Source organism: Balearica regulorum, chromosome 3 (assembly GCF_011004875.1).
Source record: "Balearica regulorum gibbericeps isolate bBalReg1 chromosome 3, bBalReg1.pri, whole genome shotgun sequence".
Taxonomy (NCBI): Eukaryota; Metazoa; Chordata; class Aves; order Gruiformes; family Gruidae; genus Balearica; species Balearica regulorum.
The window spans coordinates 110,511,922-110,530,277 of NC_046186.1; the positions used below are offsets into that span (position 1 = coordinate 110,511,922).

Here is an 18,356-nt window from a genome sequence, read left to right on the forward strand (position 1 = left end):
TCAAAAAGAATCAGTAACCTAGATATCTCAAAGTTCTTTGGCCTAAGGTCTTGAATAAACCAAAACTACAAACCACTTATTTAAGAATCTACCTCAGTCAAACCTACACAGAGCAAGAGCACCTGCACAGAACAAGTCAACATGCATCAGTGAACAATTAGGTTTTTTCCAGGATGTACTTTTACTAGCTAGTGTGTGCCTTACAGGTTATTTTCTTAGTTTATCCCGAAGGTGACTAAGGAACACAAATAGCAGAAGCTAAGCTTTCAGTCTCATCAGAAAAACAAGTATAACATATACAGAGATTATGTTTTGCTCCTGAAGTCCTACAGATGAACACATACACTGACCTTACACTACATGAGTACAGGGTTCAGAGCTATATGAAGTCAGGATTTATTTGTTTAGCTAATAATAAGCACTAGTAAAATTTCAATGGAAACTTGCACATGTTAGTGCAGTGCAGTGCAAGATGAAGGTATGAAAACCTGAGGATGTCAAATTTCATCATTCTTGAGAATAAAGTCAGTCTCCTGAACACAGCTGAGTACATTAGTCTATGATACCATCAGCACAAACCCCAAACATATGTATAAATATATAGATAAAGGGAAATATCAACAGTGTGAATTTAAGAGACCAGTGAATGACAGAGCATGCAAAAAGCATGTTGTGAGAGCACATTTTTTTGAAAAGTCCCTGGGCATATCTGTCTTTTGTTGTTCCATGTCATCTGCTTACAACCCCCTGCAGTAGATTATACGTTAACACTGATGCTAGATATTTGCAATGCTTCTCTTCAAATAGAGCACAGTAAGTTCAGATAGTACTGCAAAGTAACTTCAGATAGAACTCCAGACAGCAATTGCATTTTGGCTTAACTTTGCTTTCTAATAAGAATATCTAAAACTATTGGTCTGTACTTATTTTGAAGTGCTATCTGACAGATTTGATGCAGAATTCTTTGGATTTTACTTTTTTCTGTGGCAGCAGCTGAATCACACTATATAAAAAAAACCCACAAAGTGACTGTTTATCTAATATGCTCTATATACAGCCCAAAGCAAGCTTCCCCAGTACCTTACCACAAATGAAAGAAATCAGTTTGTAACATGAAATCCACAGCTGGATTTGACAGCTTAAGCCTATTTTGCAAATAAACACTTTAAAAAAAATTAAAAAATCACCTCTCTGAGCACGCTTAAGGATGCTTTTCCCTGCTATCTGTTGATAAAACCTCTAACAAAACACAAACAAAACCAAACAAAAATCCCCAGTCTCCAGTTTCAGATTAAGCAATGTTCCTCTATTACAACAAGCAGCTGATCACACACACCACACAGACTACTTCTTGTACTGGCCATTCATCATACACAATAAATATGTCATAGGAGCATAGGCATCATCATAACGTGCTACATCCTAACTAGACTTCTGTAGGGCTACAATATCTAGACAGCTGGTACCTCCATGGACAAACCCAATCACCTTTCTAGGGAGGAACTCATAAATACTCAGTCAGGCTTATGAGTACAAGTGGTTGCGTGGTGAGAAAAACTCCAGCATAACTGGTGTCTCACTCTCCCAGTTTCAGGAGATCAAGAGTCTTGAGATTTTTATTTTAATTATTTTTTTAACATGAAATTCCATTCTGGACAAAAATTACATTCTTAGAGGTGTTCAGTCTAATGCTTACTATGGAGACAAAAGCAGTTAAAAAGTAAGTCTGGTATTTTATCACCAGATCACTTTTATCCAGCATAAATTTTTGACACCTAGGACAAATTTTACCCTTTGTTGAACTTGATTGAGATATGAGCTAGATTCCATGTGCATGACTGAGGCCAAAAATTAGCTTATTTAATCTGTCCAAAAGTCTTTATTTTTTACCTTTGACTTTACCAATAAAGAAGCAAGAAAACACCTGTTTATTCTGCTTATAACCTTTCCTAGTCCATCAGGAACAGCAGGTCAAGAGACACTGCAGCTTGCACTAAGGACACACAGGAATTACTGTATCCATTCTCCAGGTCTTAACCTTCCAAATCAGTTCTGCACGCAGAACAACACAACACCAATAGCGACGCGTCCTGGACCCTGATGTGTTTTGGTAGAGGAGGAAAACGGCTCATTCTGCATAAAGGATTTACAAACAAGGCAGGTTTTGGGGTTTCAATGCACTAAGCAACAGACTGCATGAATACCATTCATCTCATTTAATGAATATTTAATAAAAGCATAAAATACTCAAGAGCAAATTTATTTCGTATGGATGCTTACTGCAAAGCCATACTAAAACAGCACGAATAACTACAGTGGACAGATGATAAAACTGAAATGCAGCAACTTGGTATGCATAGTTTTGTCCCATGTATTTAATGACTATAACACAAAAAGCTGAAGGACATAAATGAATCAGCATGCAAAATATTTATGTATACATATTATGTACTGTAAGCTACCTCTGTAAAACCAGATCATTTACACAGACACGAAAGTGCACGGCAGGCACATATTTTTTAAAATTGTTCCTAAAGAGGGGCCTGAAGAAGCAAGCAGGAACGTTCATTGAAGCAAAATTATAACCTCGGGCTGTAAATTGAGCCACAATTTACACAGACTTGAAAAAGCCTTTAGGGTTGGGTTGACCTTGGCCAGCTGCCCACCCAGCCACCCTCTCACTCCCCCTTCTCAACAGGGCAGGGAGACAAAATAAGATGAAAAAGCTTCTGGGTCAAGATACAGGCAGGGAAATCACTTACTGTTTACCATCAGAGGCAAAACAGAATCAACTTGGGGAAAATTAATTTATTGCAGTTAAAATAGTTTGGAATGGTGAGAAACCTAATTGAAAACACCTTCCTGCCATCGCTTTTTCCCCAGACTCAACTTCATTCCTGTCGCTCCTTCATTCCCAGCTCCTCTACCTCTCCACACCCTGAGCTGCCAAGGGAGATGGCAGCTTTTCCCCATGCTCCAGCATGGGTCTTTCCCATGCAGTCCTTCAGGATGAGCCCGCTCCTGTGTGGGGTCTCCACAGGTCACGGATCCTTCAAGATCTCCACCCTCCTAGTGTGGGGTCCTCCATGGGCTGCAGTGTGGATACCTGCTCCCCCATGGTCTCCTCTCCGTGGGCTGCAGGGGAATCTCTGCTCAGTGCCTGCAGCACCTCCTCCCTCTACTCCTCCTCTCACCTTGGTGCTCACAGGGCTGTTTCTTACACTTTTCTTCCTCGCTGCCATGTGGTGTTTTACCCTTCCTTACCCAGGCTTTCCCAGTGACACCCCAATCGTGGCTGAGGGGCTCAGCTATGCCCCACAGTGGGTCTGCATGGGGCAGCTCCCAACACCTCACCAGACACCCACTATAAAGGCTGACATTTCTATTATGTCTATCACTCCATAAATGTAAGTACCCAAGTCTAAAACTTTTTGACTTAATTGCATTTTCCTTGAGGAAGAAAAATAAAAGGCTAATTCAGCAACCCTAACCTCTTCCTGGGAGAAAACTAAAACAAAACCATGCAAAACTAAACAACAAACAAAAAACCAGCTTGATTTGTCATTGGAAAGATGAAGTCAGCATCACTGTGACTGGAAAAACATCTATTTCATATGGATCCCACTGGATGGCCCTTTGGGAAAACCAATAATAGCAAACTCTGACTTCTTCTGCAGCATCTTCTTTAACCAGTGCTATACACCCTACAGCATTTGCTTTTCATTTTTCAACTCTTTCTGATTCCTTTTAGCTTCAATAATAAGGTCTGTGATACTTGGTAATGTCACCGAAAAACTATCAGTAACTGATATGACAGTTAATAATCTTCATATGATGTACCTAAACAAGCATTAGATAAGCTGTAGTTCTTCCCTCCACATAACTGGCACATGAGCTGATCAAAATCAACTTGTTTATGAAGCTTCCCCCAAGTGTGGGGGGGTGAGTGTTGAGACCCCATTTAGGGCATTTCTGGAAAGAATTAATGAATCTGGAATTTAATTTAATCACTAATTTTAGCAACAAAACTCTATTAAAAGTTTGACTCTGAAGTTTTAGGAGTTGAGCCAGCAAGTTATGCTGAAGCATTCAATTTTTAAACAAATCAGTTCGCATCAAACTAGTATTCATTTGTTTAAAATTTGACTTTAAACTAGAAAAAAATAAAGCCAAAACTGAGCATAACATTTTACTTCAGAAAAATATTTTGACTGAAAAACCTGAACACTGTGGATAAAACCTTTAATTGCCTACTTTTCCTGCCAACTATTTTTTTTGCTCACCTGCCAAACCAAAAATGTCCATTATTCACTATTTTTACATTGTAAGATTGAGCTTCAAGTATTCAGAACTCATTGCAATACAAGGATACAGACCCTGTACCAGGACTGCATTAGGGTAGGATGCTAGTGCATGAGAGCACTAACACTCATCAGGTAGGTCACATCCACACTTCAGATAACTGGGAGAGGTTCTGATCTCACAACAGTACACCCATGAGCTGCAGAGTCTGGAGATGAACCCTCCCCTCTGTGGGATTTGAGACAATATCACCACCCAAACTTCCAGTTGTGCAACTATGGGCACCCTGATGCCATGAATGGCATCATTCCTGATCTGGATTGGCTCTGTTTCATCTGTTTCCTTGGCCATTTAAGGTTTTAGTAATTATGGGCTCCTAAAAGGCTGCTGGAAGACCAGCTCACAGAGGAGCACAAGGACAGCCAGTAATTAAGATGTCATGTCTTGTGATTCTGGCAATCTCAAAATCTCATTTCTGAAGAGAAATAAAAATTTACCAACAACTCCTCCAGGCAAGTTCCAGCTGTAGGTACAACAGCAATTCTCTTTTTCTCAGCAGTTACTATGTTTTCACTAAAATTCATTAAATTGAGATTTCTGATGTAAACGGCTTTTGGGAAGCTAAGGTTGAATACACTGAAATGATTCAGCAACAGTTTGATATAATAGGAAACTCACTTCTGGTATCAATAGTTAAAAGAACTTTGATTCTGATGAGTTCCACTGTGAGGAAGAAAAAAAAGTATGTCCAACAGACAAAAGGTCACAGGGCTTGACTGAGCAGCTAATGAGACAGTCTGCATACTCAACGAGAGAGTCATCTCATTTTCCAGTACGTGCTGCCTGCTAAGAACTACAATACTTTTCACATAGGCATCTGACAACTGAAAATACACTTCTTGGCATTACAGAAGAATGAGTCCTGAAAATTGCTGGTTTCAAATGACTGAAGGGAGATTAAGTGTATAGTATCTTTTCACAGGAAGTATCTCAACAAAATTAAGTATTTCCTTATAATTTGGAGATATCTCTGGCATGAATTCAAATAATATTCACTATGACAATATTCTAGTTTGGCCAAACTGCATGTAATACAGAAATTATTTGAAGGGAGGGGAGGTAGTGATAAACTATCTCCACGTTTCTCCAGTTTTTGGAGTAAGGCATTTCTTACAAAAAAATAAAAACTCTCTCTCATGATCACTTGGATGCCACCTCAGACATCTTTGCCCTCAATGTGGCACTAACATTTGGAAAGTGATTAGACACTGCAACTGCAATGCTGCCTTATCATTCCCAGCTATGAAATGGGAAGATGGAAGGTAAACTAGCCACAGCTCTGCCACTGTATGGTTTCAGCATAGGCTAGCAAAGATTCAGAAAAAAACCAAGAATATGAAATCACATTACAAAGCTTTATAGTGCTTTGTCACTGAAAGCCAGAGTCATTTCTAGCAGACGTACAGCAGGAGCCACATACAAGTCAAAATGTTTCATCATTAGGCACATGACAGAAAAGCCATGAAGTAATATTGGTGTCCATCCCCGTATCAACGCTTTAAGCCAGATGTACTAGTTTATTCTCGATACAAAAGTATATATTTAGAATGGACAGACTGAAAAAAAGTATATAAAACTTTCAAATGTTTTACATAAAAAAGCAGTTAAAAACTATTGCTACATTTCAGAGTGCATCTTTCATTGATTTTAGAACTGAATTAAGAACTGGCTTTATTAATAACCAATTGTGTATACTGCTGGTTGTTTGTTTATTTTGTCAAATTATCATTTAATGACACTTAGAGAAACCATTAAAAATGCATGGCAGTCATTCCAGCCAGTATGAAGTGTTGCACTTCATTTAATGACTAAAATGTAATTACCTGCATAGAAAAGCACAAGATAATATAAACACCAATAGCTGAATTTAACATGTTTTTATTCTGAATTTTGAGCACTGTAAATTACTGTATATTACTGCAGCTACAATCCTGAATAATGGGATATGCATAAAAACAGACACATGATCTATTTATGTCACAGAAATGATTCAGACAAGAAGCATCTTTTACTGAAGTACCTGCTAGTGCAGAAAGGGTATTTTTCCAATTTTCTTACTTAGAATTTCTCCCCACTGAAGTCAATGCCAGTTTTAATATTCCCTTATTTGGGGGTTCAAGTCCTTAGGGTCTGATCAAACATCCAGAAGAAATACTTCCACAGGCCTTAGCAGATTTTACAATCCTACATAACCACTATATTAAGCTTTACAGCATATCTAGCCTCCTCCCTGGCAGTATTAAATCATAAAATAGGACTGGCTGATTCCATAATGATTTGATCATGTAACCATGCCTGATTTAAATCAAATGCATATGACCAGATACTCTGGCTTATTAGGCAGTAACAATAATGGGATCATAGACTAGAGAAATAAAATTGTCCAGAGAGAGTAAGTCAAAGCTATGTATTGATAGCTGCAAAGTTGCTTTACAAAAGAAACCAAAAGTCTTAAAGTAAGTTTATTAAATAAATTCCAAGGACCTGTGTCATATGACAAACCAATCTATTATTATATAAACAAAAAGGGGTAGAGTGCTGTCTATTTATCTGTCTACCTACCAACAGAATTATTTTTAAACAGAAAATAAGCTCATACCAGCGATACTCCATTTCTAAGAGCCAGGTTCCTTCTACACAATCTTCAAACCATGAATATGGACTGAATAAATAAATTATGCCAAACCAGAATCTAGTATGTTCCCAGATGTACTGTTTTGTGCTCCATTTCATGGCAATTTATAATTCAAACATTTATCCATTATGTCATCATCTTATTTATAAAGTCTTTCAGAAAAAGTAACATGATCAGGGAAAGCTACACCAAAACAGCACATAGACAAAACCATTAACAAGGATGACTGGTACAAGAAAACAAGATAGCCTGAACTGCTACTTTGGTAGTAGACATCAAGAATTGAAAACTTTGCAGTAATAGCAAACTAATGGCTTGCCATTACATTCAAGGGGAATTCTATGTGCATGAGGTGTGTACCATTGCGCCTACGATGATCTCAGGATGAATTGCACACAAGGCTTCTCAGCATACTGCTCTTTTAGAAGGCCACCTAGACACTTCCATTAATAGATCACTCACTGGATCTTAAGGTGAAAAACTGTAAAGACTATAAAGTATTTCTCCAAAATTTATACCTGAATTTGACCTTAATTTGTTTCCCAGTTACATAAAATAGGCTTACTGGATTGCATAAACAAACATATCTTGCAGGCACTCAAATAAGAAAGCAAGTAATTACTGTTTGCTTAACAAATTTAAGACTTGCATATGAAACCAAGAAAAAAGATGCAATTATGGTAAACCCTAATATGCTGGTTTGGGTAGGGATAGAGTTAATATTCTTCACAGCAGCCAGTACGGGGCTGTGTTTTGGATTTGTGATGAAAACAGCACTGATAACACAGAGATGATGTTGTTATTGCTGAGCAGCACTTGCACAGAGCCGAGGCTTTTTCTGCCCCTCACACCACCCCAACAGCGAGTAGCTGGGGGTGCACAGGGAGTTGGGAGGGGACACAGCCGGGACAGCTGACCCCAACTGACCAAAGGGATATTCCATACCACATGACATCATCATACTCAGCATATAAAGCTGGGGGAAGGAAGAGGAAGGGAGGATGTTTGAAGTGATGGCGTTTGTCTTCCCAAGGAACCATCACGCATGATAGAGCCCTGCTTTCCTGGGGATGGCTGAACACCTGCCTGCCCATGGGAAGTGGTGAAGGAATTCCTTATTCTGCTTTGTTTACATGCATGGCTTTTTCTTTACTTATTAAACTGTCTTTATCTCAACCCATGAATTTTCTCACTTTTACTCTTCTGATTTTCTTCCTCATCCCATGGAGCAGGTGTGTGTGTGTGGTGTGACTGAGTATATGTTGTTCAGTTGCCAGCTGGGGTTAAACCACAACACCTAAGAAATTAATTCAAATAGAATACAGATGGTCTGACAGTTAGGTTTGAATTCATTTTTTAAAGTACTATTGTTGCTATATACTATCAGTTTTCTGTTCCTATCTCACTCAAATATATTTTTTTTTAGAAGAATCTCCCATTCTTTCTTTCCTTTCTCACATTCTTTTGTCCCTTTCCAGCAACTAGTCTCCTTTTCCTCTAAACAATTCACAGAAAACTCCAAGGGAACAATTTAGGAAGAAAATGAGATTCATGATTCCAAATCTACAACAACTAGGAAATATCCACCCACTTCTTTCCTTCCCCCCCACCCTGCCCTTCACGTCCTGTAAATACAATTCCCTGTCTCCCCTCTTAATCTGGCATACACTGCAAAGGAAACAGCATGCTGGAGTAGATTCTCTAGCAGGAACTGAAATTGCTGTTCTTGAGCATTTTGTCAGCATACCCAGAAATGCATTGTGCAAGCATTGCTGGAATATTTAAGCAAACTGAGTAAGAAGCAAGATAAGTCTTTATTACACATAAATAAGCAAATAAGGAAAGTCATACTCACAGGATTTTAAAAGCAAACAACTACAGTGCGAATGGGAACTTTTAGCCTGAAAAGAGCTACTATTGTTACAGAAAGATGAAGATGCAGTGTCACAACACCAGCCATTACCAGCTCCAGAAAGCATTATAAAATAAATTTCAATTTTACTGGTCACATTACACTACCTTCTTCCTCCATTATTAGGGAATAAGTCCATTATGAGATAATCGTGGCTTGCCTAACATGAGAACAAAACATTTAAGACCATGAGCAACTTATTCTGAAGGAGTCAGGAATCATTTCTTAAGGTTTTCTTGTTAGGATTTTCAATTATCCTTTTGCAGAAAAATGTTGTACAAGTGTCTGTTCATTCCAAAGATCTACAGAGCTGGTGAACCATTTCAAGCCCTTCTCCAGGAGGAAATGCTGCACTCAAAAAGATGACAAGGGAAGTAAGACTTTGGTTAGCCATTGTAACAACAAATTTAGACTATGATAGTCTCTATTTATGAAGTCTACTCCCAGTACATGGTTTATCTCAAAAAGACACTACATCTGAAATCCTGAGCACCAAAGTCTGCACTACTGGTATCCAAAATACAAGTATACTTAATATACATTTAAGTAGAATGCATAGTAAAATTCCACCTGACAACAAGAATTTAACAGCATAAGCGATAGAAAGTGATGTATAATATCATGTTGTAGTAGCAGAGGAGAAACTTGGAAAAGATTTTCTAGCTCTGTTTTATTTTACACAATCATTAAATTAGTTGCCAATTACAAGAAGTATGAACTTGTGCAACATAACCCTCCGATGCCTCCCTACCATCTCAGCTTAGAATAAAACGATGATAGTTGCCACTCATGATAAATGACTTACAGGGAACACTAGATAAGTGACAAATTACTCCATTTTGCTAAACAGCAACTTTAATTCATTTCTAAAATGGCTAGACCATGCAATTTCCTCACTAATTTTCAGTTCCTCTTATTTAATCACACAGAGTATGCACTTCAAAAGCAAATTTGCAGTTTGGGAGGGAGAGTAAAGTGAGCAGGAGTTTTTAGGAATGATGCCATCTTAGCATACATTAAATGCTAAACTGCTAGAAGGTGAAAATAAGTGGATTATTTTTCCTACAAACAGTCATATCGTTAAAAATTAGATTAGAAAGTCCTGTAGTTTATATCATAGCAATAATGCCTTTCATATAATTACTCAAAATGCCAAAGTTTGGCTTCGTAATTTTAAAGGCATTCTTGTTTAATTAAGAATAAACTGCAAAATGCCAAGTATACATAACACTTCTACCTCCACAGAAAAATAAACTAATTTTACTCAACATTACTATGGCCTTAAAACTCAATGTGGGATTGACGTGGTTTAGCCCCAGCCGGCATCTGAGTGCCACGTGCCGCTCGCTCCCCCCTCCCCGGCGGGCTGGGGAGGAGAACGGAAAAACACAACAGTAAAGTCTCGAGGGTTGGGATAAGGGCAGGTTACTAGGACAGCAAGGGAGAGGGAAACAATCAACAACAGTGCTGATAACAGATAGTAACAATGGGTGATAACAGAGAACAGTTTACCGATCCCACGACCAACCCCTTAGCCCGTCCTGCCGGGAACCCGCCCCTGCCCCACTAGCCCCCTTTTATGGGGAGCATCACAGGGTACAGAATAGCCCCTGGCCAGCTTGGCTCACCTGTGCTGGCTCCTGGTGAAATTAACTCTATCCTTGCCAGAACCAGGACATTGGATTTTGGTCAGATGTTGGGAAACCAGACTGGCATTATACCGACAAATAAATAGAGGCTTCATTTACTCTGCCAAGGTAAAAACCGTGTTGAACAACTTACCAAAGGCCTTTTCCAGGCCTCAGGGCTCCCACTGACTTTGCAGCTAAACTGCAAACTACAGATTTCCAGCTTTCAAAGGATCAGAAGCTCAGAGACTTTCAATACCAGAGTGCTTGCAGCAAATGGAGTTTGTAGAAAAACTATTACAATAGTAAAAATAGTGTTCTTAATTTTTCTCTCTGTGATTATAAAACTTCTGCAAATGCAAGTTTTAAAAATGCATCTGGTTTGAGTGATGACACAGGAAAGGTAAAGTTGTTTTTCCCCATCCCAAGCTGGCTCTCTTCTGCCTGCATCTTACGGGGGGAGCTGCACAAAAAACAAAGGCAGTTTTTCCTGTGAAAACTGAATGCAGGTTGTGTTCCAGGTTCAAAAAAATATTCCAATTTCTGGTCTGCTCCTTGGACAAAGCAATACCACCTTACTCCTTGCTGAGGGTTTTCCAGAAGACTTGCATTCATTTTTCATTATCATAAGTAAAAACGTGGATTAGGAGAGGAAGAAATACTTAAGATTGCTTTTGATTTTGTTGGTATTACATTTAACATATATTGCAAATGAGAGAATAAGGAAGAACATATTCCAAACTAACACATTACATGAATTTATCATAATATGTAGAAAGAGTTAACTAGTTAAATGGCCTGATAAAGAACATTTCCAATGCTAATAAGAAACTTCTGAAACATCAACTGAACACCACTCTTAGGGCACCACACAGCACTACGGGATTAGGGCAGCACGTCCTTGGGTTTAGATGCAAAAAAAAAAAAAAAAAAAAAAAAAAAAAAAAAAGAAGAGAAAACAAGCAATTTTCTGGTCCTAATTAACTCCTGTTAGAAGTAAGTTTTCCAGAGATGCAGAAAGAGGGCCACTGCAATAGTATTATGTGCATCATGAGCCAGTTTTTAAAACTGGTTTTGCACTAGTATCCGAGAGGCATTACAGGAATATGTAGCATTTGTCTCAGTAATAAGAACCAAAGCAATGATTTGGAAAAGGGAAACCAAAATAAACACCTTCTAGAGGTGATTATACAGAACTGTCACAGTTTTTCAATCTGTGCCTAAGATTGCATCATTGAAGAAATATCTACATATAAACACTGGGAAAAAGTCTGTTGGATCTCTGTGTTAGTCTTCAAAACATGTTTGGAAGAAGCTATTTACAACTTTTAGTCTTCTTATAAACATAGGAAATTATATCCGAAAACAATTTTATTATTTTTTTACCACATTTTCCAGCCCACTGAGGATAGTATCATCTAATAGTTTCTCTCAAATTTAAAGCAGAGAAACATGTTTTCAAGTTACTGAGTATATGAGGAATATATTCTATGAAAGAATCCTAAAGCAACAAAGGATGCCTGAAAAGCTGAAGTCTTAACTGAAGCCATCTACTGTTTAAACTAACGAGCAGAGAGATGTACTTATGGCCTATTGCTACCTGCTAGAAGTTTTTGATCTAAACAAGCAATTCCTGATATCCCATTACAATCCTTTCTCTTTAAAGATAGTTAAAGGAACTATTATGTTAGCTGCAAATGTTAAAAGAACTTTTTTTTTTTAACAGATTAATTTCTGGATATACAAGAACCTCCAATCTTTTCAAAGACAGACCGACCATTAGGCAAAAATACTCTTTGAGCTTCATTATCTTAATTCACTGTCACATGGATAATAAATCAGCCAAAATGTTTTGTTGTTGTTGTTGGGTTGTTTTTTTTTTTTTTAATAAGGCCTTCTATGAGAAGCAGCCACAGGAGAACATGCCTTCTTATGGTGTATTTGGTATTTCTTTTGGTACCTAATTCTTAGAGTTGCCTTTAGCCACCGTAAGTAACTAGATCAAAAGTGTCCAAATGAGCTACACGATCAGAAAGCTCTTTCATTACATATAATGATAATATATAATATATATTCATATATATATCCTGTCCAATTAATCACCAAAAATGGACACCAAAATATCCCTATATGCTCCTTCTCTTAATTTTCAGGCTAAGACAATTATTTGCACTAAAGTGATGAGATCTTTATTAGCTGTCTGTAGTAGCATCTTTGAAATCTGCAATGTTTTTGCAAGTTAAAAAAGCTAAAGAAATTGAAAATGGACTTCTGATTGGACACAAAATCTTGGAATAATTTCTGGTTTGTGAAAGTACACACTGTTTTGTTTTCCTCTTTTTTCTTTATAAAAACTAAAGTAGGAGTTATAATTTGTAAGATTTTAAGAAATCAGTTTGCCTTCTGAAGGAGACCAAACGTTGAAGAATTTCTCATTTAGTGAGCAAAAGAATATTGCTATTTTAAGTTGGTTTGTTGTTAACAATTGGCATTGAATTCTAATATCTAATAAACTTCAGTAAAAATTCAGATTACTTTCCTCCAAATGTTAAATTGACCAGCAACCACTACACTAAGAAATTAAGATTGCTTTTAATTTCCCTTTATGAATGTACCTGGTGGACAAAACACGCAAACATTTAAGTGTTAAGCACAGCACAGACCCTTCTTGATTTGGGGTAAGAACAGACAACATTCTTCTCTGGAAAGAAGAATCACCTATATATCTAGATTTTTTTTTAAAAAAAAAAGACACAGAAAGTGTGTGTTTTAGAGTGGAGGCAAATAAAATATTATTAGTAACTACTTGTATAATAATAGTGACTCCTGTCAAGGTCATGGCCATAAAGACAGCTGAACAGTCTGTATTTTACTGAGAAAAACAGCCATAGGTATTTACACAGAACTGCAACCACCTGCATATGCATTGTAAGAAACATTCAAGGGCAAATCCAGAGCATTTGTACAAAATCATGAAATGATTATTTCCAAATCCACATAAAACATTCCAATGGCCTCCCAACATACATAAAACCTTGATGGTTATGATAGTGCTGTTGTAATATAATCTTAAGGCTATGATATACCTTACTAGAAACAGTTAGACCAATTACTTAAATTTTTCTTTTTTTCCTGTCGTTTCAGTGCTGCCCGCCCCCTCCACTCCTCTCTTCCCTCTTTCTTATTTTTTTCTCCTTCAGAGACCATTCTTACTGTGTTGTAATTCCTGCTGAGAGGCAAAGGTGAGCTAAGCCATGTGCTGCTCATTGTTCTCACTAATCAGCAGCCACTGGAAATGCCCAGTCACATCTGAAGATCAGAATATGCCTTAGAAACAAACAAAAAAATGTCTCTATTTCCATTCTGTGTGCAGCACCCAGATAAAAAACAAAAAAAGAAGTGGGGATGTGTTAAGAATATAGGTAAAAGGCCAACTGAAATCAAAGTAATTGAACCCGTTTTGTCTTGGAAAAGATACCAAACCCTGATGAAATCTACAGAAGGCTGACAGATGACATTATGTACCGATGTATTGTAGCCATATTTTTTTTTCCTGCTTGGCATGCTAGGACTGCTTTTACTGGATTTAGGAGTTATTCTAATATTACCGCTCACTGGAGGACTGGTAAGTGTATCGGCATTATTGTTTGTTCTTAAATTAACACTCACTTTCCAGGACAATAAACAAAGAAGTACAATTATTTTTGTAATAGTTTGATGTGATACAACTCTTTTTCAAAATCCTTCCCCTCCCTACCCTCAATCAAAATTTAGGTCATGATATTTTGAAACACAGGAGTTATTTGGTAACTAGCTCTGTAGATGTAAGTGAGGGCTTATGTCTGGAGAATATAACACCGGGGTTTTGTGTAAATAACAAGCACAGATACTCAGATGGTAATTTCACATGTAGTCTCAAAATCTGGGTTTACCCAACTGCAAACATAAATGTAAGCAATTTTTTTTGCTAATGAACACAGAAGCTATCAATGTAATGCACATTAAGTTATAAAGGAACGGCAGCAGCTACCTAACAAACAGTGTTTTTTAGGAAGTGAGTGTTACTGAAACAACTGCCCTAACCTGTTTCAGAGCTCAGTCATTGTCACTGCAAAGCCACTTAGTGAAACAAGCCTGCTTGCAGAGGTCCTGATTCTGTAGCGAGAAACAGCTTCTTAAACACATAGTAAGAGATAAGTGCAATATAAAAGCTCTTGAACCTATTCCCCCACACCTTTTTCCATGATTGTCTGAGGCTTACCCCCATAAGGTGATAAAGGAGGAGATAATTTAAAGAAACTTGATGGATATATTAAGACGTTTCAAGTAACAATTGCAAGTTTTCCTATGTTAAACAGAAGACAATTCTTTCTATCACTTCCTCTTCTTATACATACCAGAACTTGACAATATATACTCTTTAACAGAATTTAATTATGTTCTAACATACTACCAGTAAGTTATATCGAAATAAGGCTTTCAAGATCTACTCTTGATGCCATTTTTTTTTTTAAAATGAGACTTTTAAAAAGTGATAAGTAAGTTTCTTGGCCTGACCTCTTTTTTAAAAAATTGTATTTAGCAATACATGTTGTTTTATTTTCAGCTATACATACATAAAAGAGCTATGTTTAAATTTATCTTTAAATGACCATTTTAGGCATGTATTGCAAAAATATAAAAGATTCCTAACTATTGTGAAGTCTTATTATCAAATCTGACAAAATCAAACAAAACTTCTGCAAGTGGCAAAATAATCAGTATTATGTATGGTATGCATTTAGTTTTTGAAGACTAGCTTTTTCCCCATGAATTCAGTATTACCTACTGATTTTTATTTTTTCAGAAGTCATAAGTCTTTGAAACTGCTTGATAAGGAGGCCTCCCTACTGAGATTACCAATAGTCTTTTTATAGAAGCCTGCAGTAACACAGTAAAAGTGAAAAGATTAGTGGAGTATAAAAATAATTGGACTCTAGTGCTGTAATGACATTTTAGACAGAAGATTTGTTATCATGGCTGGGCCAAGTTATCTGCTGGTAAATTCCACTGAAGACAGCACATTTACACCACTTACACTTTACCCCACTCTTTATGCAATAAATATGCCTAAGAAGGTGAGCAACTCAGTGTCAAATAATTTGACATATTTGCATCATTACATCTACCTAAAATTAAGATCTCATTTCTCAGGTGACAGAAAGGGTAGAAAAAAAAGAAATCCAGATAGGAAGAGTGACACTGTCAGAAACATTGACTCATGTTAGAAACATTAGATATTAACAAGTAATTTCACTTCTTAAAAAACTTGTCTAAAGTAACTGCCCAGCATATTTTGATATTTATTATTACTGCACAGGATCTTAATATTATTTACAGCCTCATGCCCTATGGATATGAAGAAAAAACAAACAACAACAAAGCAATCATCCAAAGAACACTTACATAAAAAACAAAACACAACTGAAAAAAAACCCCTAACATATCTTACAAAGGATAACCAAAAGAGAGAAGGTGAGATACTCTGATAGGTCTAGTACATAACTTTCAGATTTGGCTAATCATCCTTTTTCAATAATCTAATCTGATTGCAGGGTCTAGGGTTCCTCTACATATCTAGGCACAAAAATTGGGTTCACCACAGTTCCTGGTACTCCACTAAGCTCTTGGCTGGAGGGAGCAAAGGAAGAAGCAGTGGAGTCTGTGTCCTTGCACCAAATGTTTCGACAACTGACATCTATTCTCTACAAATTTCCATCTCCTAACCAATGAGGAAAAAAATGCAAGACTGAAGCTTGTGTCAGCAACAGCAGGAGTCACAGGCTGGTTCCTCCTGCACAGCTTGAATACAACTCTTGGTCCCCCACAAAACTACACAGGAGTGAGGAGCGAGAAGTATAACTGGATTGACTAGTCAAACAAAAAACTCCAGTGTAGGAAAAATTCCATGGAAGCTCTAAATATGAAAACCACCTTCCATTCCCCTCAGAAGAAATAAGATAAGTTTTTGTTCTTCCCTGTAGCATAACTAAAAATTTGCTTCAAATCATAATTTGAACAGAAATGGTCTTACTAGCTGCCTCCACTTTCTCCCCGCTCTGTCCACGCCTCATGGGTCCCCTGTAATTACTGCTCAGCTGTTCATACAGCCCCAGAGGCCAGTTAGGTCTTACACTTACTACATTGGGGAAATGCCATGGTGCAGCAGCCAGAGTGACAGGATCACTATACATTCAGAAAATGTTTGCACTATGAGTTCTATAAGCTAGTAATTCAACCTTCTTCAGCAATCCAAAGAAAACACTAGGCTGTAGAACACAGTTTAGATTTTCTAAAGTCTCTCTTTGTTTTACAGCACCCTGAGAAAATAAGGAAATGTACAATACACAAGACATTTGATTCTCAGTACATGTCATTAACCTTCAAAAGCCATCTGATGGCTACTCTGGATACCTTCAAATTAATTAAAATTGAAGAGTTCTTCATAAAACATACTAGTATTCATCACTGAAACATCAGGTCGGTCATTACGTTCATGAAGTTATTTAAACCTTTCTGAACTTCCAGGGAAGAAAGGGAATTACTGTATCTGTCAATCAAGAAAACATTTTGTAATTGTTTTCTATATTTCTCCCCAAGGCTCCAACTCCCTACAGATTCACTAAGAGTTTAGACTGAAATCCCTATAGCATTCAGGTTTGGTACTAATAGTAAGCTGTATTTAAAGTCTATTAGAATCCCACCCCTCAGTACTATTGAGGTAACATTATACCTGAGTATTCAAATGAAACAGCGGTACAGTTGTAAATGGTTTAAAGTAAAAGCTATGTCCATCATTAAAATTCTGCTAAATGATCATTAAACAAGAAATCTGCAGACTAGCAGTCCACTCGTTCCTAATTCTCTTCTACTTGTGTTCATTTTCATTGGATTCCTAAACTGAAATTTAGAGGTAAAACAATTTGACTCCAGGATAATTTGATTATTTTATTATTCAAGAATTATTTGCTTGTAAATTAGTCTGGGGCTATGAAGACAATATGCACATTGAAGTATCTCCATTTCATAAGCAAAAGCAGGCAGCATTCACCAATCTAACCACAAAATTACAACTGTTTGAGGTATCCAAGGGCAGCTCATGCAGCTCTTGCTTTGTCTTGCTATGTCCCTCTCAGTTATTTCCCTACTCCCCCAATACAGACTTAATAAGCAACTTGTCTGTACTCCCATACAAGAAAAACAGACATTGATTTTGGCAACCTTAGTCTCCACATTTTTATTTTCTTTCTTCATCTTTCACATTTTGAGCCTGGTTGTGCAGTTTCAAGCACAGCTGCACAGCACCCTGCGCTGCCTCCTCAGAATACTGTAATACGAACAGAGAACTTCAATCATTCTGCTGGGGGGGTTTTGCCAAGTGGATTCCTATCAGTAAGTGACCCATTGAATGACTAAATCCATCTACCCCTGTAATAGCAAAGAACTGTTTCAGAAGAAAGAAAAACTACTATTAAAATTCTATTGAAATTCAGGAATTTACCATGGATTCCCAAAGTGGTTTCAAGAGAAGTTGGATCTTGACCCATTTCTGATGATGACATAATCAGCATCTAGATTTTTTTTCCCTGGCAAGTGAGCAGTTCTAGGACAAGATAATTTTGAACATTCCTTGGCTTCAGTCAAGACTCATAAAAGGACACTAAATCATCCTCTTAATGCCATCAATTTTTAAGTCTGGCATTATGTTTGGAAAAGCATGCTTTCATTCCCTTAACACTTTAGTAGTTTTGTAAAGTACCGCTCCCTACAGCAGAGTAAC

The 18,356-nt window shown here is 37.3% G+C and overlaps 1 protein-coding gene across 1 annotated transcript in view; it reads right to left on the reverse strand.

The window, feature by feature from the left end:
* The window catches only part of NRXN1 (neurexin 1), a 733,713-nt gene that overhangs the window by 479,433 nt on the left and 235,924 nt on the right, over positions 1-18,356 (reverse strand).